General features: G+C 45.2%; 1 protein-coding gene and 1 long non-coding RNA gene across 2 annotated transcripts in view; one reads left to right on the top strand and one right to left on the bottom strand.

Moving 5' to 3' along the window:
• The window catches only part of LOC125615379, a 16,140-nt gene extending 1,996 nt beyond the window's left edge, over positions 1-14,144 (top strand). The window contains exons 2-3 of the long non-coding RNA XR_007346039.1: positions 12,879-12,882; positions 14,134-14,144. This is a non-coding gene — a long non-coding RNA (uncharacterized LOC125615379). The remainder of the gene's footprint in view (positions 1-12,878; positions 12,883-14,133) is intronic.
• The window catches only part of Klc1 (kinesin light chain 1), a 97,846-nt gene that overhangs the window by 75,776 nt on the left and 668 nt on the right, over positions 1-21,402 (bottom strand). Inside the window, exons 2-3 of the transcript XR_007346034.1 lie at positions 10,201-10,398; positions 9,175-9,238 (exon numbers count right to left, since the gene is read on the bottom strand). The gene's annotated coding sequence lies outside the window, so the exon portion shown is untranslated. The remainder of the gene's footprint in view (positions 1-9,174; positions 9,239-10,200; positions 10,399-21,402) is intronic.

Below are 21,402 nucleotides of genomic sequence, written 5' to 3'. Positions count from 1 at the left end.
AAAAAAAAAAAAAAAAAAAAAAAAAAAAGAAAAAGAAAACTGGGCTGGGGATGTGGCTCAAGCAGTAACGCGCTCGCCTGGCATTGGGATCCGGGTTCGATCCTCAGCACCACATACAAACAAAGATGTTGTGTCCGCCGAAAACTAAAAAATAAATATTAAAAAGAATGGTAAGAAAGAAAACCAAGATGCCAACTGAAAACAGGAGTGATGGTGAAGACAGGAAAGAAATTTGAATCAGTATAGCTACACTGGAAGGCAAGGGACCCTGGTCCACAGTCCTGCCTTTTGTGGCCCTGACAAGAAGCTCTAGGTTTAAACTAAGGGAGACCTGAAGTGGGGCAAGAAGCATGCATAATAACGCAATCTTGGTCAAACTGTGGGCTGAGTGACAGCAGCTTCTTTTGCTCAGATGAGACAACTCTTGGTGGGCTCCTGGACAACTTTAGGATGGAGGCTGGGTGCCACAAAGACCAAGTCTTGGTGAGGATGTGGGGAAAAAGGTTCACTCATACACTGTTGTTGGGACTGCAACTATTGTGGAAAGCAGTGTGAAAACTCCTCAGAAAACTTAGAATAAAACCACTATTTGACCCAGCTATCCCACTCTGTGGTTTATATCCAAAGGACTTAAAATCAGCATACTACAGTGATGCAGCCACATCAATGTTTATAGCAGCTCAACTCACAATACCTAAACTATGGAACCAAACTAGATGCCCTTCAACAGATGAGTGGATAAAGAAAATATGGTATATATACACACCAGAAAATTACCCAACCTTTAAGAAGAATGAAATTTTCATGTTTGTTGGTAAATGAATGGAGCTGGAGAATATCAGGCTAAGCGAAATAAGTCAATTGCAAAGAACCAAAGGCCGAATGTTATCTCTGAAATGCAGATGCTAATTCACAGTAAGAGGAAGGGGCTAGGGAAGAATAGAAGTACTTTAGATTAGACAAAGGGGAGTGAAGGGAGGGGAGGGGGTGTGGAGGTAGGAAGGTTAGTAGAATGAATCGAACTTTATTACCCTACTGGTTTAATTCCACATTACAGGGGCTGGGGATGTGGCTCAAGCGGTAGCGCGCTCGCCTGGCATGCGTGCGGCCTGGGTTCGATCCTCAGCACCACATACAAACAAAGATGTTGTGTCCGCCAAAAACTAAAAAATAAATATTAAAAAATTCTCTGTCTCTCTTAAAAAAATAATAATAATTCCACATTACATGTACACATCATGTATAATCAGAAGAATGAGAAGTTATACTCCATTTATGTATGATGATGCATTCTACCATCATGTATAACTAATTAAGGAAAAAAAAAAAAAAGACCAAGCCTTGATTAGAAGTCTAACTCAATCTCCAGGGCAGGGCAGGGCTGGAGATGGAGCTGATCACAGATGGCCAATGACTTAATCCACCATGCCTGCCTAATGAAATCTCCAGGAAGCCCCTACACCTTGGGGTTCAGAGGGCTTCCAGGATGGCACACTCTTCAGGTGCTGGGAGGTGGCATGAGGAAGAGGCATGGTAGTCTGTGCCCCAAACCTAGCCCCCAAGTGTCTCTCTTCTAGCTTTTCCTGATTGGTATTCTTTGTAATAAACCAGTAGCAGTAAGTAAGTCACTTCTAAAAATTCTGTTCCAGCAAATTACAAAGCCTTCAAAGGGAGTCAGAGAGACCCTGACTTATAGCTTGTCAGTCACAAGTCTGGGAGGTGGGACTGGCCTTTGAAGTGGGAGCAGACTTGGGGACTGAGCCCTTTAACCTGTGGGATTTGACAGCAACTCCAGGAAGAATGTATCAGAATTGAATTGAATTGCTAGACACCCAGTTGGTATGGAGAACTGGACAAATAGGGTTGAAAAATATAACCATGTAGCTGGGCATGCCTGTAATCTCAGCTACTGGTGAGGCTGAGGCAGGAGGATCGCAAGTTTAAGATCAACTTGGGATCAGTGAGATCCTTTATCAAAATAAAATAAAAGGGCTGGGGTGTGGGGTGTGGCTCAATGATAGAGTACTTATCTAGCATGGAGGCCCCAGGTTCCATCCCCTATAAGGCAAAAAAAAAAAAAAAAAAAGGAAAGAAAGAAAAAGAAACAACCAAAACAACAACAACAAAACAATACCAATACCATGAACTTGGTGTCAGGAGGAAGAGACCTGTGGATCCAGTAGTTCACCTGTAGGTATACTACACAGCACACATCTGCTCACAGCTGCATGAGTCATTGTCAAACAAGGAACAACAAACATCCTTCAACTGAGGGACAGAGAAAACGCACTCCATCCATAGCATGGAACAGCATTTGCATAAGGAAGGATCTCGGAAGCACTGTAACATGGACAAGCTGGACACAGGGTAAGCATGCTGTAACATGGACGAGCTGGACGCAGGGTAAGCCCAGGTGGAGGCAGCAGGCAGATACACGCTGCATGATCCATTATCTGCCATGTGCAGAACAGGTAACTCCAGATACAGACAGCAGACTGGTGCCTTTGGGGTCTGGAGGGAACTGAAACTAACTGTTAACAGGTAGAGGTTTCCCTCTGTGCAGATGGAAATGTCCTGGGATTAGACAGTGATGTGCGGATGATCTGTGAACCCTAAAAACCCAGAATTACACACTTTCAAAGGGTCAATTTTAAGGTATGTGGATTATAACTCAGAAAGGAAAAAAAGACTAAGGGCCAAAAAGTTAGATGCTGTATCATCAGACCTACTAATTACAGGAGACTCCACGCCCTATGCAGGCCATGGCACGTGCCTGCCTTGCCATGCTGGGCCAGTGTGCACAGACCCTCACCAAGGAGCTGTGATGGGGCAGTGAGGAGCCTCCCAGCCCGGGGAAGGCAGGAGCCTGCCTGCTCACTGGGCTCAGAACACTGAGTGAGGGTGCTGGGCGGGGGGCTGGTGCAGGGACAGACACAGCCCATCCCCATGGTTGGGTGGTGCCACTCTCGGAATCACCCATTCACAAGCCCCAAGAAGGCCCTGGCAGAAATCCGCAGAGCAGCTCAGGCCCAGGCTCTTGCACCAGCAGTGGTGGGTGAGAGAATGAGATTGTGTGGTGGGGAAAGGGTGAGAGAGTGCACCCTGGCTTCCAGGCCCAAGCCCTGAACAAGAACTACCATCTCCTGTAAGAGCCTGGGCACTACACTCAGGGCTGAGGCAGAGAAGCAGCCAGGCTCCTGCTCCCACCCTGTAGGGGTGTTATGCTCTAATCCCCTGCCATCCACCTCCAGCAGAGCCGTGGCCTGGCAGCATGGCTATGCTGAGGCCACAGCCCACTGGGATGCTCAGGTCAGTCAGCTAGGAGCTGACCAAGTGCATGTTCCCAGACAGAAACAAGCACACTGTCCCCTTACAACAGAGGCCAGGAGTCACACTGCTCTGGCACCCGCCAGGCCCAAGCAGTAGTGTGTGTGGCTGGAGCAGATGGTGGCTCAGCTCCGCAGCACTGCTGTATTCAGCCTTGGCTCTGCCACTCACTAGGCAGTGCAGGCGACTTCCTATCTGTGCCTCTGTTTACTCAATTGCACAATGCAGGCAATGGCCACGGTGTCCCATGCACTACTGCTGACACAGAGCAAGGCGAGTGTCAGACTCTGGTCACGGCTCAGCAGTTATCTACTATGCAATGCACACAAGGCAGTTTATTCACAAGTCCTCTCCTGGCCAGTCTTCCTATTACCCTGTCTTCCCCTGCTGCCCTCCTGCTCAGCACCCTCTCCTCTTACTTCCTCCCTACTTTCCTGCTAGTTTTCTCGGATCTACACACCTGGCAGTGCAGTGTCCCAGTAACCCTCTGTCTGCAGACTCCCCTCCTGCCCCACTGGCATGTCCACAGCTCTGCCCCCTCCAACCTGTCCCCAGTGAGGAGGACCATGCTGGGACTCAAGGACCATGACTGACTAGGAGGATGGAAGCTACTTGAGCAAAGATGGGAGCAAGTAATTAACTGAGGGGCAAGAGGTGACAAAGGCTTGCAGGAAAGATGACTTGTGGGCTGGTGTGAAAGATGAACAGGGCCCTGCAGGGTAGAGGGGGTCACTCCAGGCCAAGGACCAGGCCAGGCAGGAGGGCAGGTGGAGGTGCAAGGAGGCGCTCTGAATGAGGGACAGTGGTGCCAGGCTGAAGAGTACCAGAGCGGAGTCCAGAGGTAGGCACAGGGTGGATGAGGGCAAGCAGCAGCAGCAGCTTTGAGGGAGGTGGCCTTCATGGTTCTTAGAGCTGTGTGCCTCCCAATAGTTGGGTGCAGTAGTAGCACATGCCTGTAATCCCAGCAGCTCACAAGGATCACAAGTTTGAGGCCAGCCTCAGCAACTTAGCAAAACCCTAAGCAATTTAGCAAGACCTTATCTCAAAATGGAAAATAAAAAAGAGCTGGAATGTGGCTCAGTGGTTAAGTGCCCCTGGATTCAATCCTCATTACCAAAAGAGAGAGAGAGAATGAATTGTGGCCCCCAAGTCAGCTTCTGAGGCCTCTCTTAGCCTTTCATGGCCACATGAGGAACTGAAGAGGTGGGAAAAGCAGCTCCTCCCAGCAGCAGCAGTGGAACTGTTCCACTGGATAGACAGAGCCAGTCTCTGTCCCCAACTGGCTGTGTGGCCTTGAACGATGACTTCCTGTGCCGTTCCCTCATCTCCAGCATGTGGTCATAAAAGCACACCCTCAAAGGCAGCTCTGAGACCTGGCACTGGTCAGCAAGGCAGGAGGGACACTGAATGCAGACTAAGCAGCACTGCCATGCCCAAGGACTCCCAAGGGGCTCTCAGGATAGGCCTGTGGGCACCTCAGTGCCAACACCCCTAGGCAGATGCTCTGTAGAAAGCAAGGGTACCAGGAATCTTTGTAAGTGGCTCATCTCCACAGCTGCCAGCACTGCAGCTTGTTACTGAACATAAGTGGGAGTGGGGGAGGGGAAGCAATCCATCCCATCACCACTGATGGGGCGCTGACCGGGTGCTTTAGACACCAGCTGATAGGAAACCCAGCTCCTGAAGAACAAGTACATAAGTGATAAAAGAAACAAGAAGGAACCCTCTCGCCCACTGTGCTGCCCACCTTACAGTGACATTTAATTTAGGGACAACAGAATGGAAGTCAACGTATTTTGCTTTCTGTACCTGGAGAAGACCAAGAGTTTCCCCCATGGCTAGTCATCCAGTAAACATGCAGTGAGTGGATGGGCCACCCATGCCCTATCTATCCCACTATTTTTGGATTCAGAGACACTTTCTGCCCTTTGCAATTAAAGATAATTCTGCAAGGGACACCCCGCTAAACTTGCATATTCCCCACAATGAGACAGATGTTGGCGAGACAGTTCTGGCCTTTACTCTCCTGCTTTCTGGCATGTGTGTGACATGTGCAGCTAGACCCTCATGTGAACTTCATGCTGCACCAACCATCAAGCTCACTCCACCAGCACAGTCTCTCAGCAGGAAAATCATCCTGTGAATGCAGAAAACACAAAACCATGCCTTGTTGTTTCAGATACACTACAAAGTTTTGAGTCTGACAACTTTTTCTCCTCACAATCACTTTGTTACTAACAAAAACTTGGTGCAGCTTTTTCAAAAGTCCAAATGGGCCGTGTCATCTCTGCCACTAGTGCTCACCCATCTACTGTTCATGGCTAACTGTACATGTCTGCACACTGACCCCTTTGTCTGCCCAGCCCCCCAGGCTGCCTCCATCCTGCGTTTCCATGGCAGCAGCCCGGCTCATTCAACACAAGCCCGCCTCTGCCTGGCTAACAGGGCTCAGCAGCTGGAAGTCTGCCTGGGGAAAGGCCAGCCTCAGGCTGGCTTCACTGACTGTGAGGGGGACAAACCGGGGTGGGGGGAGGCATGGGAAGCCAGTTTACAGAAGGGTAAAAGAGTAGGAGACAAAAGTTTAAAAATGAAAAGGAAAAAGGAAGGAATCCAAGCATTGCTGATTCCACTAAAGACAGGCCATGGCAGAGGCTCTGCTCCACCAGCTCTTGGGTGCTGAGCCTCCTGCAGCATCACGGGAGACATCACAGGAGTCCTAAGGACACAGGATGTTTTCACTTCCCACATTGCTACAGTTTGGCTCTAGAATGTCCCCAAAGGCCATGTGTTGAAGACATGGTCCTCAGAGTGGCACAAGAGGAGGCAGAGAAACCTTTAGGAAGTGGGGCCCATGGGAGGTCATTGGGTCACAGGGGCATGCTCTCAGAGGGGACTGAGGGCCACTTCCTCTCACTCCTGTTTCCTGGGTATGAAATGAGCAGTGTGCTCTGCCACATGCTCCAGCCACTACCATACAAACAGAGGCCCGAAGCAACAGGTCCACCCAATCTGGAGCTAGAACCTGCAGATCGTGAGCCAAGCAGACCCCCTCTATTCTTTTTTTTTTTTTTTTGGTGCTCTTCAACCCAGCTGCACCCTCAGTTCACCAACATTACGCTTTTAATTATACATTTCAGAATGACTAGCTGACACACACCACCCTAAAGAGCTGTTGTTTTTGTGGTAATAGCACTACATCTACTCTCAACACCCTTTAGGAACAGTACACTACTAACTGTAATCACCATGATGTCCAATGGGTTGCTGAATGTACTCAACCCACCCCTCTCGTTGGGACTTCCTGTCCTCTGACAAGCAGCTTCCCTCCCCACAACTGAACAGCTGCCAAAATGGATGGCTTGGTTCATGCTCCCTCTCCCTGATACATGCTGTTGTTTTGTTACCAAATTAATTTTAAAATCTCACTTAAGGCCAGCCTTTCAACATTTAGCAGAACATCAATAGGATGCTGTGCTATTAATAAGACTGAAAATAACCTCTCCCATCTGCTAGGAGAGTAGCTAGTTCCCAACCCACTTCTGCAGCAGGAGCCAGCCTGCTACTACCTGATACAGACCCCCACACACACACTCACACACCAAAAACACAGAAAAGGGGATGAACTGAGGGCTGCTGAAACCCAGCAGGCCCTGGAGACCTGACTCCTTCAGGCAGAATCTAGGTTCTACCTCTTCACTGTGGGATCTGGGTGGGGATTCTGCCATCAGTAAGCTTCAGGATCCTCAACTGTAAAATGGTAAAATCATCAGCACCTCCTTCATTTGGTCTTTGTGGATGATACATGCAAGGACTTAGCATAGTGCCTCAGAGCCAGGACCCCCATTAAGTCTGAGCTGCCATTCTTGTGTTATTGACAGGGCACAGTACCCTTTCCTGCTGCTGCCCCACCAGACCTGGCCTGTCAGTATACCTGAGATAGGTGAGGCGGAAGCCAGGTTTCTCATGCTGGGCTGGGGTGCAGTTCAGTGGTGGAGACCCTGCCCAGCAGGCATGGAGGAGGCCTGGGTTCAATCCCCAGCACTGCCCAAAAGAGAGAGACAGAAAGGTTGCCCCTGCCTCCCCCAGCACATTCTTCTGCATGAATCCTGGCCAGACTATGGATAAACAAGAAGGCAATGGTACTTCAGCCCAAGGACAGACTTGGCTTTTGGGGTCAATGGTTCTGGATTTTCCATGAGAATAATGTCTCTCGCTCTCTCTTTTTTTTTTTCCCCTTGGTACTGGGGATTGAACTCAGGGGCACTCAACCACTGAGCCACATCCCAGCCCTATTTTGTATTTTATTTAGAGATAGGTTCTCAATGAGTTGCTTAATGTCTCACTTTGAACTCATGATCCTCCTGCCTCAGCCTCTCAAGCCTCTGAGATTGCAGGTGTGGCCACCGTACCTGGCTCCCAGCCCTTTTCTATATATATTTTAGTGACAGGGTCTCGCTAAGTTGTTTAAGGCCTCGCTAAGTTGCTGAGGCTGACTTTGAACGCACAATCCTTATGCTTCAGCCTCCCAAGCCTCTGGGATTACAGGTATTTGCCACTGGGCCTGACAAGAGCATAATGTCTTGACGGTAGACATCTACTTAAAAAACAGTATGAGGGGCTGGAGATGTGGCTCAAGCGGTAGCGCGCTCGCCTGGCATGCGTGCGGCCCAGGTTCGATCCTCAGCACCACATACAAAGATGTTGTGTCCGCCAAGAACTAAAAAATAAATATTAAAAAATTCTCTCTTCTCTCTGTCTCTCACTCTCTCTCTTTAAAAAAAAAAAAAAAAAAACAGTATGAAATGTTATTAAGGCCTGATATCAAAACCTAGAGAAAATGTCAAAGCTTATTTTGAGCACTAGACTTTTTGGCCAAAAAGAAAATGGCAGTATTGGTAGATAAAGGGAACTGAGGTAATCTGGCACAAAAAAATGCCTGGTTAGGGGCAACAGGCCAGGAAACAGGTGAGAGAGGCAGGGACAGGGTGCCATGCTAGGCAGGTTCCTTCAGAGAAATGGAGCTGTCATGCTGTGGTGAAGAGAGACCAGGAACGTAAACTGGGAGGCAACTATCACACCTGCATTGGGTGGAAAGTCTGCTTGTGGTGCATAAAATGGACTTAAAGGGAAACACTTACAGGCTAAATTCTAGGTGTCTTAGTCCTGTTCACTCCCATACGCTGTGTGTGTGTGTGTGTGTGTGTGTGTGTGTGAATAAAGTTTTACTGGGACACAGTACTTCATTCAACAGCAGCATGGAATATTTCCGGCGGATATCCCATAGAGCCCACAAAAGGTAAACTATTCACTGTCTAGTCTTTACAGAAAGTGTCCTTGCCTCTGATTTGAAGCTTTGACGTTGGGCAAAAAAACTAGGAAATTACTGCAACAGGCAAAGAATTAACAAGGACCTGAACTTCAGCAATGTTTCAAGGGCAGAAAGCAGCAAAAAATGTTGAGAAATGCTCCAAAGGAAAACCTGGAAACCAGAGGAAGGGCAAGGAACAGCTTCTCTTCCTTTCGCTTTCCCACTTATGAACTGACTCAAGAATCCAGGAGGAAGAACTGGAGTTGGGAGGGGTTGCAGAGGCCCTGGGAACTCAGGCTGGAAGTCCCCTGAGAGGGCACCACAGTACTCCAAGAGAGAAGAGGGAGCAATGGTCTGGAAGGGAATTCCCAGTGGTAAGAGGCAACGAAGGGAAAGAAGCCCTTGGGAGCAACAGAAGGGAGGGGATGACCCTGAGGCTGCAGAGGTGGGTGGGAGGCCTACCATGGATTCCCCTGCTGCCCTCCACACCCAGCTTTCCACTAGCTCATACCACCACCACATCAGCCAGAAGCACTGACCTGATCCAGGGCACAGGCCCAAACCTTTGGCCTTCAGTCTTGAATGAATGAACTCCTCCTTTTCCTAAAAGAAGACACCGTCAGAATCCCCTCCGTCTCCACTTCTCTCAGGCCACAGCACATTCTGAAGCAGTCTGACGTGGGTTTGCTGAGGAATGGCTCACCTCAAGCCTGTTTTAAACCACCTGAATTTGGTTGAAAGTTTCATGCTTGAAACAGGATTTTAAAACTAGATGTTCAATAAACTCTGGGAAGCAGCTTGTTTATAAATCCAAAGAACATGATGAATAGATTCCATTTGACTTCGTCCATCCAAATGGATAAACGAAGTTCAGATGTTTTCCTTCTCAATTAGAATATTTATACTTCTTTCTCATATAGTTTACTTCTGAGTAAGCAGTTAAGAATTTTGAAATCTCATTGGGTGTGGTGGCCCACGCCTATAATCCCAGCTACTAGAGAAGCTGAGGCAGGAAGATGATAAGTTCAAGTCAAGTCTCAGCAACTTAGGGAGACCCTGTCTCAAAAAATAAAATAAAATAAAATAAAAAGGGCTAGAGATGTGGCTCAGAGGTAGAGCACCCCTGGATTCAATCCCTAGTACTGCAAAAAGAAAAAAAGAAATATCAGGAATAATGATAATATGTCACAAACACTAAATTTTTATAAACATGAACACACAGGTAAGACAGGTACTTCTGGTTCTGGCTTTATTGCTCACTTTCCTTCCTCAAAATCTTGAGATCTGTGATCTATGAATGGCCAGTGCTTCTCATGTACAGCTACAAGTTAAAAGTCTACCCAGGGTGGAGTATCACCTAGTTGTATGACGCCTGGATTTGACCCCCAGCACTGTAAAAAGTAAAATTTAAAATAAAAAGGTCTACACACATACATACACACACACACACACACAGAGTGCATGGGAGGGGGCAGGACTAAGACACACTAAACAGACATGAAAGACCCAGCACCCTCCAGTGGCCTACTGTATCATCTCTATTCTCATTTGAAACCTGTACTTACCTTACTAAAAGTCAAATTCTGGTTTGCCCAGAATTGCTGATTCCATTCCTGCGTTTCTTGTCTTAATTCTCTAAGCTTTTGTTCCAACGGTGATTCGTTTTCTGGGACGTAAAAGTGAACAGGTCTAAGGTTTGAATATTTATCTGGGGGTCCTATCCAGTCATGGCAAGATTTTCTTGGAGGGCAGAATCTTGACACCTTGAAAGAATGCATGGCATTACACAAAATCAGACAAGCCCCGACATGATGAAATCAGCAACCCATATTTACTAAACTCCCTCCCTGGTTTTCTTGTTTTAAAACCACAGTATGCCCAGAGAATTTCCAAATTTATTTATTTATTTACATACTAAGAATTGAACCCAGGGGTGCTTTACCACTGAGCTACATCCCCAGTCCTTTTTATTTTTTATTTTGAGACAAGGTCTTTCTAACTTGTCTAGGCTGGCCTTGAAATTGAGATCTTCCTGCCTCAGCCTCTGGAATAGTTTAGACTATGGACATGCGTGATCAACCTGATGGAATTTAAATAACTAAAATGAATAATAACATCATTACACCATGTTCAACATATGGTGCTGGAATAATTCTGCTTCCGGTGCAAAAAAGGAAGAGGGAGAAATGGAGGTATGGGAGGGAAGGGAGGAGAAGAATCTTATTCAACCTGTACCTTGCCCCACATACAAAAATTAACTCAAGTCCCAGGCATGGTGGTGCACACCTATAATCTCAGCAATTTGGGCGACTAAAGCAGTAGGACTGCAAGTTCAAGGTCAGCCTCAGCAACTTAATGAGACCCTGTCTCAAAATATAATCTAAAAATGACTGGGCCGGGGCTGGGGATGTGGCTCAAGCGGTAGCGCGCTCGCCTGGCATGCGTGCGGCCCGGGTTCGATCCTCAGCACCACATACAAACAAAGATGTTGTGTCCGCCGAAAACTAAAAAATAAATAAATATTTAAAAAAAAAATAATAAAAATAAAAATGACTGGGGGTGTAGCTCAGAGGCAGAATACTCCCAAGTTCAGTCTCCAGTACCACAAAAAAAGAAAGAGGACTGAGACTGTAGCTCAGTGGTAAAGTGCTTGTCTTGCATGTATGAGGCACTAAGTTCAATCCTCAGCACCACAAAAAAATTAATAAAGATACTGTGTGTTCATCTACAACTAAGTAAATATTAAAAAAGAAAGAAAGAAAAAAGTTAACTCATAGACTTAGATGTAAAATCTAAAATTATAAGAGCTTCTAAAAGAAATCATAGGAAAAAAATTTTGCAATCTTAGATTAGGCAAAGACTTCTTAGATATACCAAAAACACAATCCATAAAACAAAAATTGGACTTCATTAAAGTTAAGACATTTTGCTTTTCTGGGGTTGGGGTTGTGGCTCAGTGGTAGAGTGCTTGCATAGCATGTGTGAGGCATTGGGTTCAGGCCTCAGTACCACATATAGATAAATAAATAATGTTATTGTGTCCATCTACAACTACAAATTTTTTTAAATGATATTTTGCATTTCTAAAAACACTGCGTAGAAAATGAGAAAATAAGCCATAAACTGGATGAAAACATATGCACATCTGAAATAGGGATTGTCCCCAGAATACCTAAATATCTCTCAAAACTCAGTAAGAAAAAAAGAACCTGGGCTGGGGTTGTGGTTCAGTGACAGAGCACTCGCCTAGCACATGAGAGGCACTGGGTTTGATCCTCAGCACCACATAAAAATAAGTAAATAAAATAAAGGCATTGTGTCCAACTACAAAAAAGAATATTAAAAAAAAAAAGAAAAAGAAAAAAAGAACCCAACTTTACAGTGGGCAAAATATTTGAGTAAAGATGGGCTTGATGGTACAAACCTATAATTCCAGTTACTCAGGAGGTGAGGCAGGGGCATCACAAATTTGAGGCCAGCCTGGGCAACTGAGTGAGACCCTCTCTCAAAATAAAAAGGGTGNTTATTCACCAAAGAAGATATGGAGGTGACAAACACCATCAAAAAATAAGCTCAGGGCTGGGGATAGTGGCTCAAGCCGTAGCGCACTCGCCTGGCATGCGTGCGGCCCGGGTTACGATCCTCAGCACCACATACAAACAAAGATGTTGTGTCCACCGAAAACTAGAAAACAAATATTAAAAATTCTCTCTCTCAAAAAAAAAAAAAAAAATAAGCTCAATATCATTACTCATTAGGGAAATACAGACCAAAACCAAAATGCCATACCCTGTACCTATCAGAATAGTTAAAACAAAACAACTGTGATACCAGTATCATCAAGGACCAGAAACAATTCAGCTCCCATCCCATGCTATTCGGAACGCAAAATGACAACCCCTTCAGAAACAAGGCCAGCACAAAGACAGACATACATAACATGCAACCCCATACCCCGCTTCCAGGTGTTCACCCAAGGAATGGATACACACATGTTCATACAAAACCTGCATGCAACTATTGGAAGAGGCTGTGTTTATAACCAGAATCTGGAAACAGCATAAACGCCCTTCCCCTAGTGAAGAGAAAAACCAGTACAGTGGGTCCACACTGGAGCCACCACTCAACATGCCATAGGATGAATTGCAAACACAGCATACTAACCAAAGAAGCCACTCTACTATCCTGTTGATGTTGTTTTGGAACAGACAGGTGCTGGTGGCAGGAGAGGAGGGGCAACAAGGAGCGTGGGTGATGACAACCTTCTGCATCTTGACAGAAATGCATGCCACTGGTCTCCAACAATGTGACTTCCACCTCCAACAGAGCACTCCGAGCCCTTCCTCCATGAACAACTAAACTTCATTCAGCAACAAGGGTGACCCACTGGGGCATACAACAGGGATGTACTGCTCAACACAGACACACATTGTGTGATTCCACTTGTACAACATTAGGAATTTTCTGGGAAGATAACTGAATAAATCAAAACCTTTTTCAAAAGTCAGTGAACCATACACTAAAAATGAGTGTATTCATTTTATTATATATATAATCAGACCTCAATAAAGTTTAAAAAAAGTTGAGGAGTGGGTACTGGGGATTAAACCCAGAGGGGCTTAAACACTGAACCACATCCCAGCCCTATTTGTATTAGACAGGGTATCACTAAGTTGTTTAGGGCCTCCTCTAGGTTGCTGAGTCTTGAACTTGAGATCCTCCTGCCTCAGCCTCCCCAGTCTCTAGGAATACAGGCATGTGCCACTGTGCCCGGCTATAAAGTAAATTTTTTAAATGGGAAAATTTAGCTGGGCATGGTATGCACCTGTAACCCCAGTGCCTCCTAAGGATGAGGTAGGAGGATCTCAAGTTCAAGGCCAGCCTGGATGATATGGCAAGACCTTACCTCAAAATAAAAAGGGCTGGGGGTATGGCTCAGTGGCAGACCACCCGTGGGTTCATTCCTCAGTAACAAACAAAACAATTATATTTTCAACCCAGCTACGCACCATATTCTATTGCTGGGACTAACAATGCGCGGCAGGACACAGCCCCACCCGCACCCCAACAGCGGACCCTACCGACAGCTCACCCTACTGACGGCTCCCCGTGCACACAGCGCCCCCTGCCGACGGATCCCCGTGCCCACAGCAACGACACCTTGGAGAAGCTGAAGAGTTTACCCACAGAAAGGAATTCAGAGGGGGCCAGAATAATAACACTAGCCCGCATAAGAGGATTGAACAGTAAAATATTGGAGGTTCCAGCTGGGACACAAGCAAAAGGATCTGACTATGTCTCTCTATTTGGGGAAGTTGTAGTGCACGATTAAAACAGATGCAGTCACTGGATGATCAAGAGGATTTGGATTTGTCCTTTTCAAAAATGCTAACGTTGGTAAGGTCTTGGAATTAAAATCTGGAAAGCAAATTGATAGTCCTCAAAAGGACAAAGCTTTAAAAGGAAACAAACGCCCTAGCAGGCTTTTGTGGATCCAGACACTTCTGAAGAACAAAAAGAATATTTTGGAGCCTTTGGAGAGACTGAAAACATTGAACTTCCTGTGGATATAAGAACAAATGAAAAAGAGGATTTTGCTTTGACACATTTACAGATGAAGACCAGTAAAGAAAATGTGTGAAAGCAGATATCAAACTGGTTGTGGGAACTGTGAAATTAAGTTGCACATAAAAGAGGTACACAGGGGCTGGGGTTGTAGGTCATTAGTAGAGTTGCCTTGCATGCATGAGGCATTGGGTTCCATCCTCAGCACCACATAAAAATAAATAAAATAAAGATACTGTGTCTATCTACAATTAAAAAAATATTAAAAAAAAGAAGAAGTACACAGGTGGCATCAAGAACAAAGAGGGATGGCTGGGGATATAGCTCAGTTGGTAGAGTGCTTGCCTCACATGCACAACGCTCTTGGTTCAATCCCCAGCACCAAAAAAAAAAAAAAAAAGAACAAAGAGGAAGAAGCGGTGCCCGTAGCTGGTGGCCCAATCCAGGGCCACACTGGGACCAAGGGTTTAGTAATCATAGGATGAAGGATGTAGAAACTCCACAGTGCCCAAGATGAAGATCAGAATTACAGTAGCTGTGGCAGACAGGACGACACTGGGTCTAACTGCAGGCACCGTGGATGGGATATGCAGACCTTAGTGGTCAGCCAGCACTTGAAGGCATCTTGAGGGTTGGCAATTGTCAAGAATTCCCAGTCCCACTAAAGGAGGATGCTGGAGAAATCCATCCTGGAGGACCACACCAAAGACTGGTCTTCTGTTGATCTAAGACAACTGTTTAACGTACAAGACACAACGTATGTCCAACTGCATGTCGCCACCAATTAGTTTTGTTTTTACTTTGTCCTTTGCTTTTATGACTCAATGGGCATTTGTTTATACAAGCTTTATTTGTATGATTTCATGTTAAACCTTTTATGATTGTTTTTAAAAAAGCAAAAGAAAAACCCAATCACCATGAATACGATATAGTGATGAGTTTTGGATGTTGTGTCAATTGTTATCACAAACTGGAATGTTCTATCAAATTTAACCAGCATTTGCAGAGCAGTCATGAAGCCTACACTATTTACACAGCAGTCATGAAGCCTACACTCTGAAGATCCCTGTAGGCAGATGAGAGGTCTCTAGGTGTGCTGTGGCTCTGAGCATGAGCCATTCTCTATGGGCAGGTGGTGATGGTATGGGAGCTACAGGGACAGGAACAGAGAGAAATCATGGGGACATTGGTGGTCCATGATGAAGACCCCCTCTGGCAGCGAGGTGGTAGGAAATGTTGCACATATACAACTTTTCTTCATATAAGAATGTACAGCATACAATTTACAAATGATAACAAAACATGACATCTTTTGTATAAATTCCATATAGTCAGTAGAGTTCTACAAACTACTTCATTAATTTTAAAACTGGGATGCAGCTCAATGGGTTTGATCCCCAGCATTGAAAAAAAAAAGTTTCTGGAATAAAAAAATATATTTTAGAAAAAGGCTTCTGGACTCCGCCAAAGCCTCTGCAGCTATAGTATGTAGATACTGGCAGAGACAGGAGTCCCAACAGACAGGCAAGCCAGTGCCCCACTCTGTGCTGTCACCAAGTGCCCTCCCCTCCAGCAGACAGGCGCTACAGAGGACTGTTCCCCCATCTTCCCACTACTTCCCTCTCCTCCTCTCAGACTCCTGCCAGGAAGGGCCTTTCCAGGCTGCCTGTGGTAACAAAGCAAGCAGTGCTTTGTCACATCTGTCTACTGCTTCTTACTTTTCCAGTCAGTCTCCATTTTTTTCCATTGTACTTTGAGAGATTTTTGACTTCAAGCATGGCAGGCTCTTTCTCCATTTTTCCCCATAAATAAATACATCTCTTTGTTCACCAGGCAGCTGCTATTAGGGAGGCAAGAGGCTTTTGTAAAAGGCTGACTCCCTGGTAGCAAGGATAATAACTGTAATTTATAGCTCGCACAGTATAAGCCACAATGCCTGGTCTTGGAACTTGGGCAGGAGGGCTGTGCGTGGGCAGGACAGGTTCCCTGTGGGTGGGCCCCTGGGAGGCATGCTAGAACCTGACACTTCAGGGACAGGCAGCCTTGCAGTCCTGCCCCCTTGGGGGAGGCGGAACCTACATGTCCTCGCCTGTCAGGCTGAACTTCATCCCTGGGAGGGAGGGGAAACTAAGCTTCCAGTTGTTGGAATCATTTTTTTTTAATGTTTATTTTTTAGTTGTAGTTGGACACAATACCTTTATTTTATTTATTTATTTTTATGTGGTGCTGAGGATTGAACTCAGGGCCTTGTACATGCTAGGTAAGCACTCTCCCGCTGAGCCACAACCCCAGCCCATTTTGGAATCATTTTGATTTTTTACCAGTGACCTGCTGGGCTGGACAACCCCAGGACATTGCCCTCCCACCCACACACTGGGTATGAGCTTCCCCAGACCCACCTCTGTGCCCCAGCCTGGCTCTCCACCAAGGAGCATTCCCACCAAGGGATCTCTCCCTCTACCAGCCAGGGTTCGGAGCAGGAGGCAGTGAGTTATCAGAGAGGAAGAATTGACTCAGGACCAGCAGGTACCTTGGCTTACATGACAATAAAGAAGGTGCCAGAAAACAGCAAAGAGGGAAGTTTAGGGAAAGCATATTCTTGTAGGCCATCTAGGGAGTGAGAGGCGCATTTTGAGGGTTACCAGATTTTCTTTTACGTGAAACTTGGTTGGGGTGGGGGTTACAGTATGGAATGGCACATAGGGATGATCTAAGTCTGTGATCTCACAATGGTTTATGGTCATTCTCAGGATCCTTAAGCTGATGTGGTCTTCACTATCTGATGAGTAGATAACACTGGAAAACTCCCTAAATTACGATTTCTTAAACTATCATCTCTTGCCGGGCACTGTGATGCATACCTGTAATCCCAGCAGTTAGGGAGGCTGAGGGAGAAGGATCACAAGTTCAAAGCCAGCCTCAGCAAAAGCAAGGCTGCTAAGACTTCAGTAAGACCCTGTCTCTAAATAGAACACAAAATAGGGCTGAGGATGTGGTTCAGTGGTTGAGTGCCCTTTGATTCAATCCATGGTACCCCTTCCCCAAAAACATGTCATCTCTTTTTGCTTAATCTATTTATTGGAAGGTTGATTAACAGTACACAGGTAAATTTACAGATTTCTCAGGAACTTGGGAGAAACAGGTCTGGAAAAGCATGTGGAACTCCTGAATTAAAATCATATTAATTAAATTAAAATCATCTCCGGGCTGGGGATGTGGCTCAAGCGGTAGCGCACTCGCCTGGCATGCGTGCGGCCCGGGTTCGATCCTCAACACCACATACAAACAAAGATGTTGTGTCCGCTGCTAACTAAAAAATAAATATTAAAAAATTCTCTCTCTTTAAAAAAAAAAAAATCATCTCCCATCTGTTTATTTCCTCTACCCTACCTCACTTCTTGCCCTATCATTCCAGACTCCTCTGAGACAGAAACTCAAAGCTTTTCCCTCAGTGGGGGTGATGGTCCTCAGTTCCCTATTCTAGAAAAAAATCAGCAAACCAAATTTAGCAATTCATAATTGCAAAGGAAAGCCACCTAGGCCAGAGGAACACCTCCCTTCTTCATGGCAATGACCCTATACAACAGGAGCATGTCCTCTCTGGTGATACTCTGTTCACTGTTTTTATTACCTTTAAGGACTTACTCAACAGTCTCTTTCCCACCCGCTCTGGATCCAAGTCCTAGTTAAAGGCCCACACCCCAGAGCTGTTCAATGACTTCATTCCATCAATTCCTGTGGGCTTGCCCAAACCCCACTCCTCTCAGAGCTGGGTCAAGGATAGAGGCCCAGTCTCAGTTGCAGACATAGTGAGCTCCCAATGCATCCTCCGGAGTTGTAGTAACCGGCACCACAACAAAGGCTCAGTTGCACTACCTGGCACCACAACAAAGATTCAGGTATCTTTTTTTTTTTAAACTTTTTTTTTTCTGTGTATAGCTTGGGTGAAGGACAAGAGTTTATTATTCTCCATGCTCCTGTTATTCCTACACCATTTTTTTTTTTAAAGAGAGAGTGAGAGAGGGAGAGAGAGATAGAGAGAGAGAATTTTTAATATTTATTTTTTAGTTATCGGCAGACACAACATCTTTGTTTGTATGTGGTGCTGAGGATCAAACCCGGGCTGCACGCATGCCAGGCGAGCGCGCTACCGCTTGAGCCACATCCCCAGCCCCGGTTCAGGTATCTTCACTGTGTGCCAGCCTGCTTTTCCCTCCTGCCATCTATGGGCGGGGGGTGGGGTGGGGGGCGGCAGGATGACAGTCCTGCCTGCACAGCCAATTGTGAGATACCATGCACTTATTTTTCGACTATACCCCTGAACCTCAAGAACAACTTGTTCAGGAAACACCAGCTACCATTGGACAAGTGTCTCCTATGAAGTTTTAGCCACAAACTACAGATGTGGTTTTCAGGAGTGCAGAAAAGGCTTCCTCAGATTTTTTTTTTTTTTTAATAATTTTTATTTATTTTTATTGTTTAATTTTCGGCAGACACAACATCTTTGTGTGTATGTGGTGCTGAGGATCGAACCCGGGCCGCACGCATACCAGGCGAGCGCGCTACCGCTTGAGCCACATCCCCAGCCCCAGATTTTTTTTTTAATATTTTGTTGATGAATCTTTATTTATTTGTATGTGGTGCTGACAATTGAACCCAGTGCCTCACACATGCTAGGTAAGCGCTCTGCCACTTAGCCAAAACCCCAATCCCCTTCCTCAGATTTCTTAAGTCAGTGTGCAAAGCTTCACCCTTACCTGCCAGTTTAGTAATTCTAACCGCCATCCAAAATCAAGAGGCTAAAAATGGCCCATTCTTATAAAAGCTCAAGCCCAAAGGGCTCCAGAAGATTTCACCAGTCACAGAAGAGCTGGAACCTTAGTGAACAACTCCTGGGACAGGAAGAAAGCACAGGCTACAGCTCATTTTGAAGCTAAGTGAATTTGATAGCAAAAGTTGGGGGACACACCAGAAAGGAAAATTAAAGGCAGTGTCACTTATGAATTACAGATGCTAGACAAATCAGCAAACCAAACCCAGCAATACATAAAAAGGAGGATCTATCAGACCCAAGTAGGGTTTATCCTGGAGGGAAATATCAGTTTAACATCAGAAAATCACCTGCTCCTGAAGGTGCTGGGGATGGAACCCAGAGCCTCACACATACTAGGCAAGTGCTCTACAGCTGGGCAGCCCTATTTATGTGTTTTAACATATCTTTACTGTCCCAAAAGTTAAACAACAACAAAAAATACTGTAATAAATCGATGTATTCCTCCCCATGAACAAAAATAAAGGGTATACAATATAATTAATTCAATGAATGAAGAAATAATATTTGATCCCATCAGAACACTGGACAAGGAGTGTGAAAACCTACTTTTTAGTCCTGCCTGTAAATAAAATACAAAATAGGGCTGGGGATGTGGTTCAGTGGTTGAGTGCCCTTTGATTCGATCCATGGTACCCCTTCCCAAAAAAATGTCATCTCTCTTTGCTTAATCTATTTATTGGGAGGTTGATTAACAGTACTTATGATGCTTATACTGCTGTGTGATATCAGACAAGTCACTTTACTCCTCTGAGCCTCAATTTCTTCTTCTATAAAACAAAAGGGCTGGGCTGGGGTTGTGGCTCCGTGATAGGGCACTTGCCTAGCATTGTGAGGCCCTGGGTTGAATCCTTAGCACCACATAAAAATAAACAAATAAAACTTTCTGATGTTAAACTGGTGTGTTCAACTACAACTAAAAAAAAAAAAAAAAACAGGGCTGAGAATGTAGCTAAGTGGTACAGGGTTTGCTTCATGAGGTTCAATTTCCAGTGCCATAAAACACCAATAGGCATGGTAGTATGCACCTGTATTCCCAGCTACTCAGGATTCTGAGATGGGAAGATCACTTGAGCCCAGGAGTTTGAGACCAGCCTGGGCAACATAGTCAGACCCTATCTCTTAATTTAAAAAAAAAATAATAAAAATACGGAGCAGGAGGTAGTGAGTTTCCAGAGAGAGGAAGAATTGACTCAGGACCAGCAGGTACCCTGGCTTACATGACAATAAAGAAGGTGCCAGAAAACAGCAAAGAGGGAAGTTTAGTTATGAACTACATGCTTCTTAAAGTCCTACCCCACTTTTCTCTATTACTAAAAAAGTCTTTTATTTTCTCTATTACTAAAAAAGTCTTTAAACCTCAGAATATCCATACCTGTAGGGGGCTGGGGATATAGCTAAGTTGGCAAAATGCTTGCCTCCCATGCACAAGGCTCTGGGTTCAATCACCAGCACCTCACATACACACACACACACACACACAAAAAAAAAAATCCATATCTGTAGTAGTTTATCCTGAGTTCCATTTCCTTCCTATGATGCTTATTCTGAATTGGCATGTAGGGGTTTGAAAAACATTCTCCTTAATGAAAACATGAGCAAATTTGTGAGACTGTGGTTCCATTACTGTTGTTTATAAATACTGTCTCCCCATGCTAAAGGACTATTTCTTTGTTCATTTTCAACCAAAAATTACTAGAACAACATTTTAAATTACCCTCCTCACATAGGATACACACATTCTCTACACACAGGCCTATGGCCTGAAGACTTCAATCTGCTTTATTGAGCCTGAATTTCCACATCTGTAAAATGGGGATGATAAAAACACCTACTTCAAAAAACTGAGGGTATTAACTTAAAACAGAGCATGAAAACACTCGGTTGAATATTGGGCTGTGGCTATGGCTCAGTGGTAGAGCACTCTCCTGGCATGTGTGAAGCACTGGGTTCCATCCTCAGCACCACATAAAAATGAAATAAAGGTATTGTGCCCATCTACAACTAAAAAAATATATTAAAAAAAAAACAGAACTATAAGCAGTTGATGCATATAATGAAACCAGTGGTGCTCAAACTTGCACCACTCAAAAGACTCATCCTCAAGAATGATAAGCAGGCCACACTCCAGAACAATCATCTCGGAATCTTCTGGGAGTGGGCCCTAGTACTTTTTTCCTCCCCATACTAGAATGCTCTACCAATGTGCCACATCCCCATCCTTTTTTTAAATTTTGAGACAGGATTTCATTAAGTTGCCCAGAGGGCCTTGAAGTCGTGATCCTTTAGCCTAGTGGCTCTGATCACAGGTGTGTGCCATCATATCAAGCCCCAATACTACAGTATTACTTTTTTTTTTTTTTTTTTTTTT

This window comes from Marmota marmota, unplaced genomic scaffold (genome assembly GCF_001458135.2).
Source record: "Marmota marmota marmota unplaced genomic scaffold, marMar, whole genome shotgun sequence".
Lineage (NCBI taxonomy): Eukaryota > Metazoa > Chordata > Mammalia > Rodentia > Sciuridae > Marmota > Marmota marmota.
Note: the sequence above shows the minus strand (reverse complement) of the source record. Positions and strands in the feature narration are given on the sequence as shown.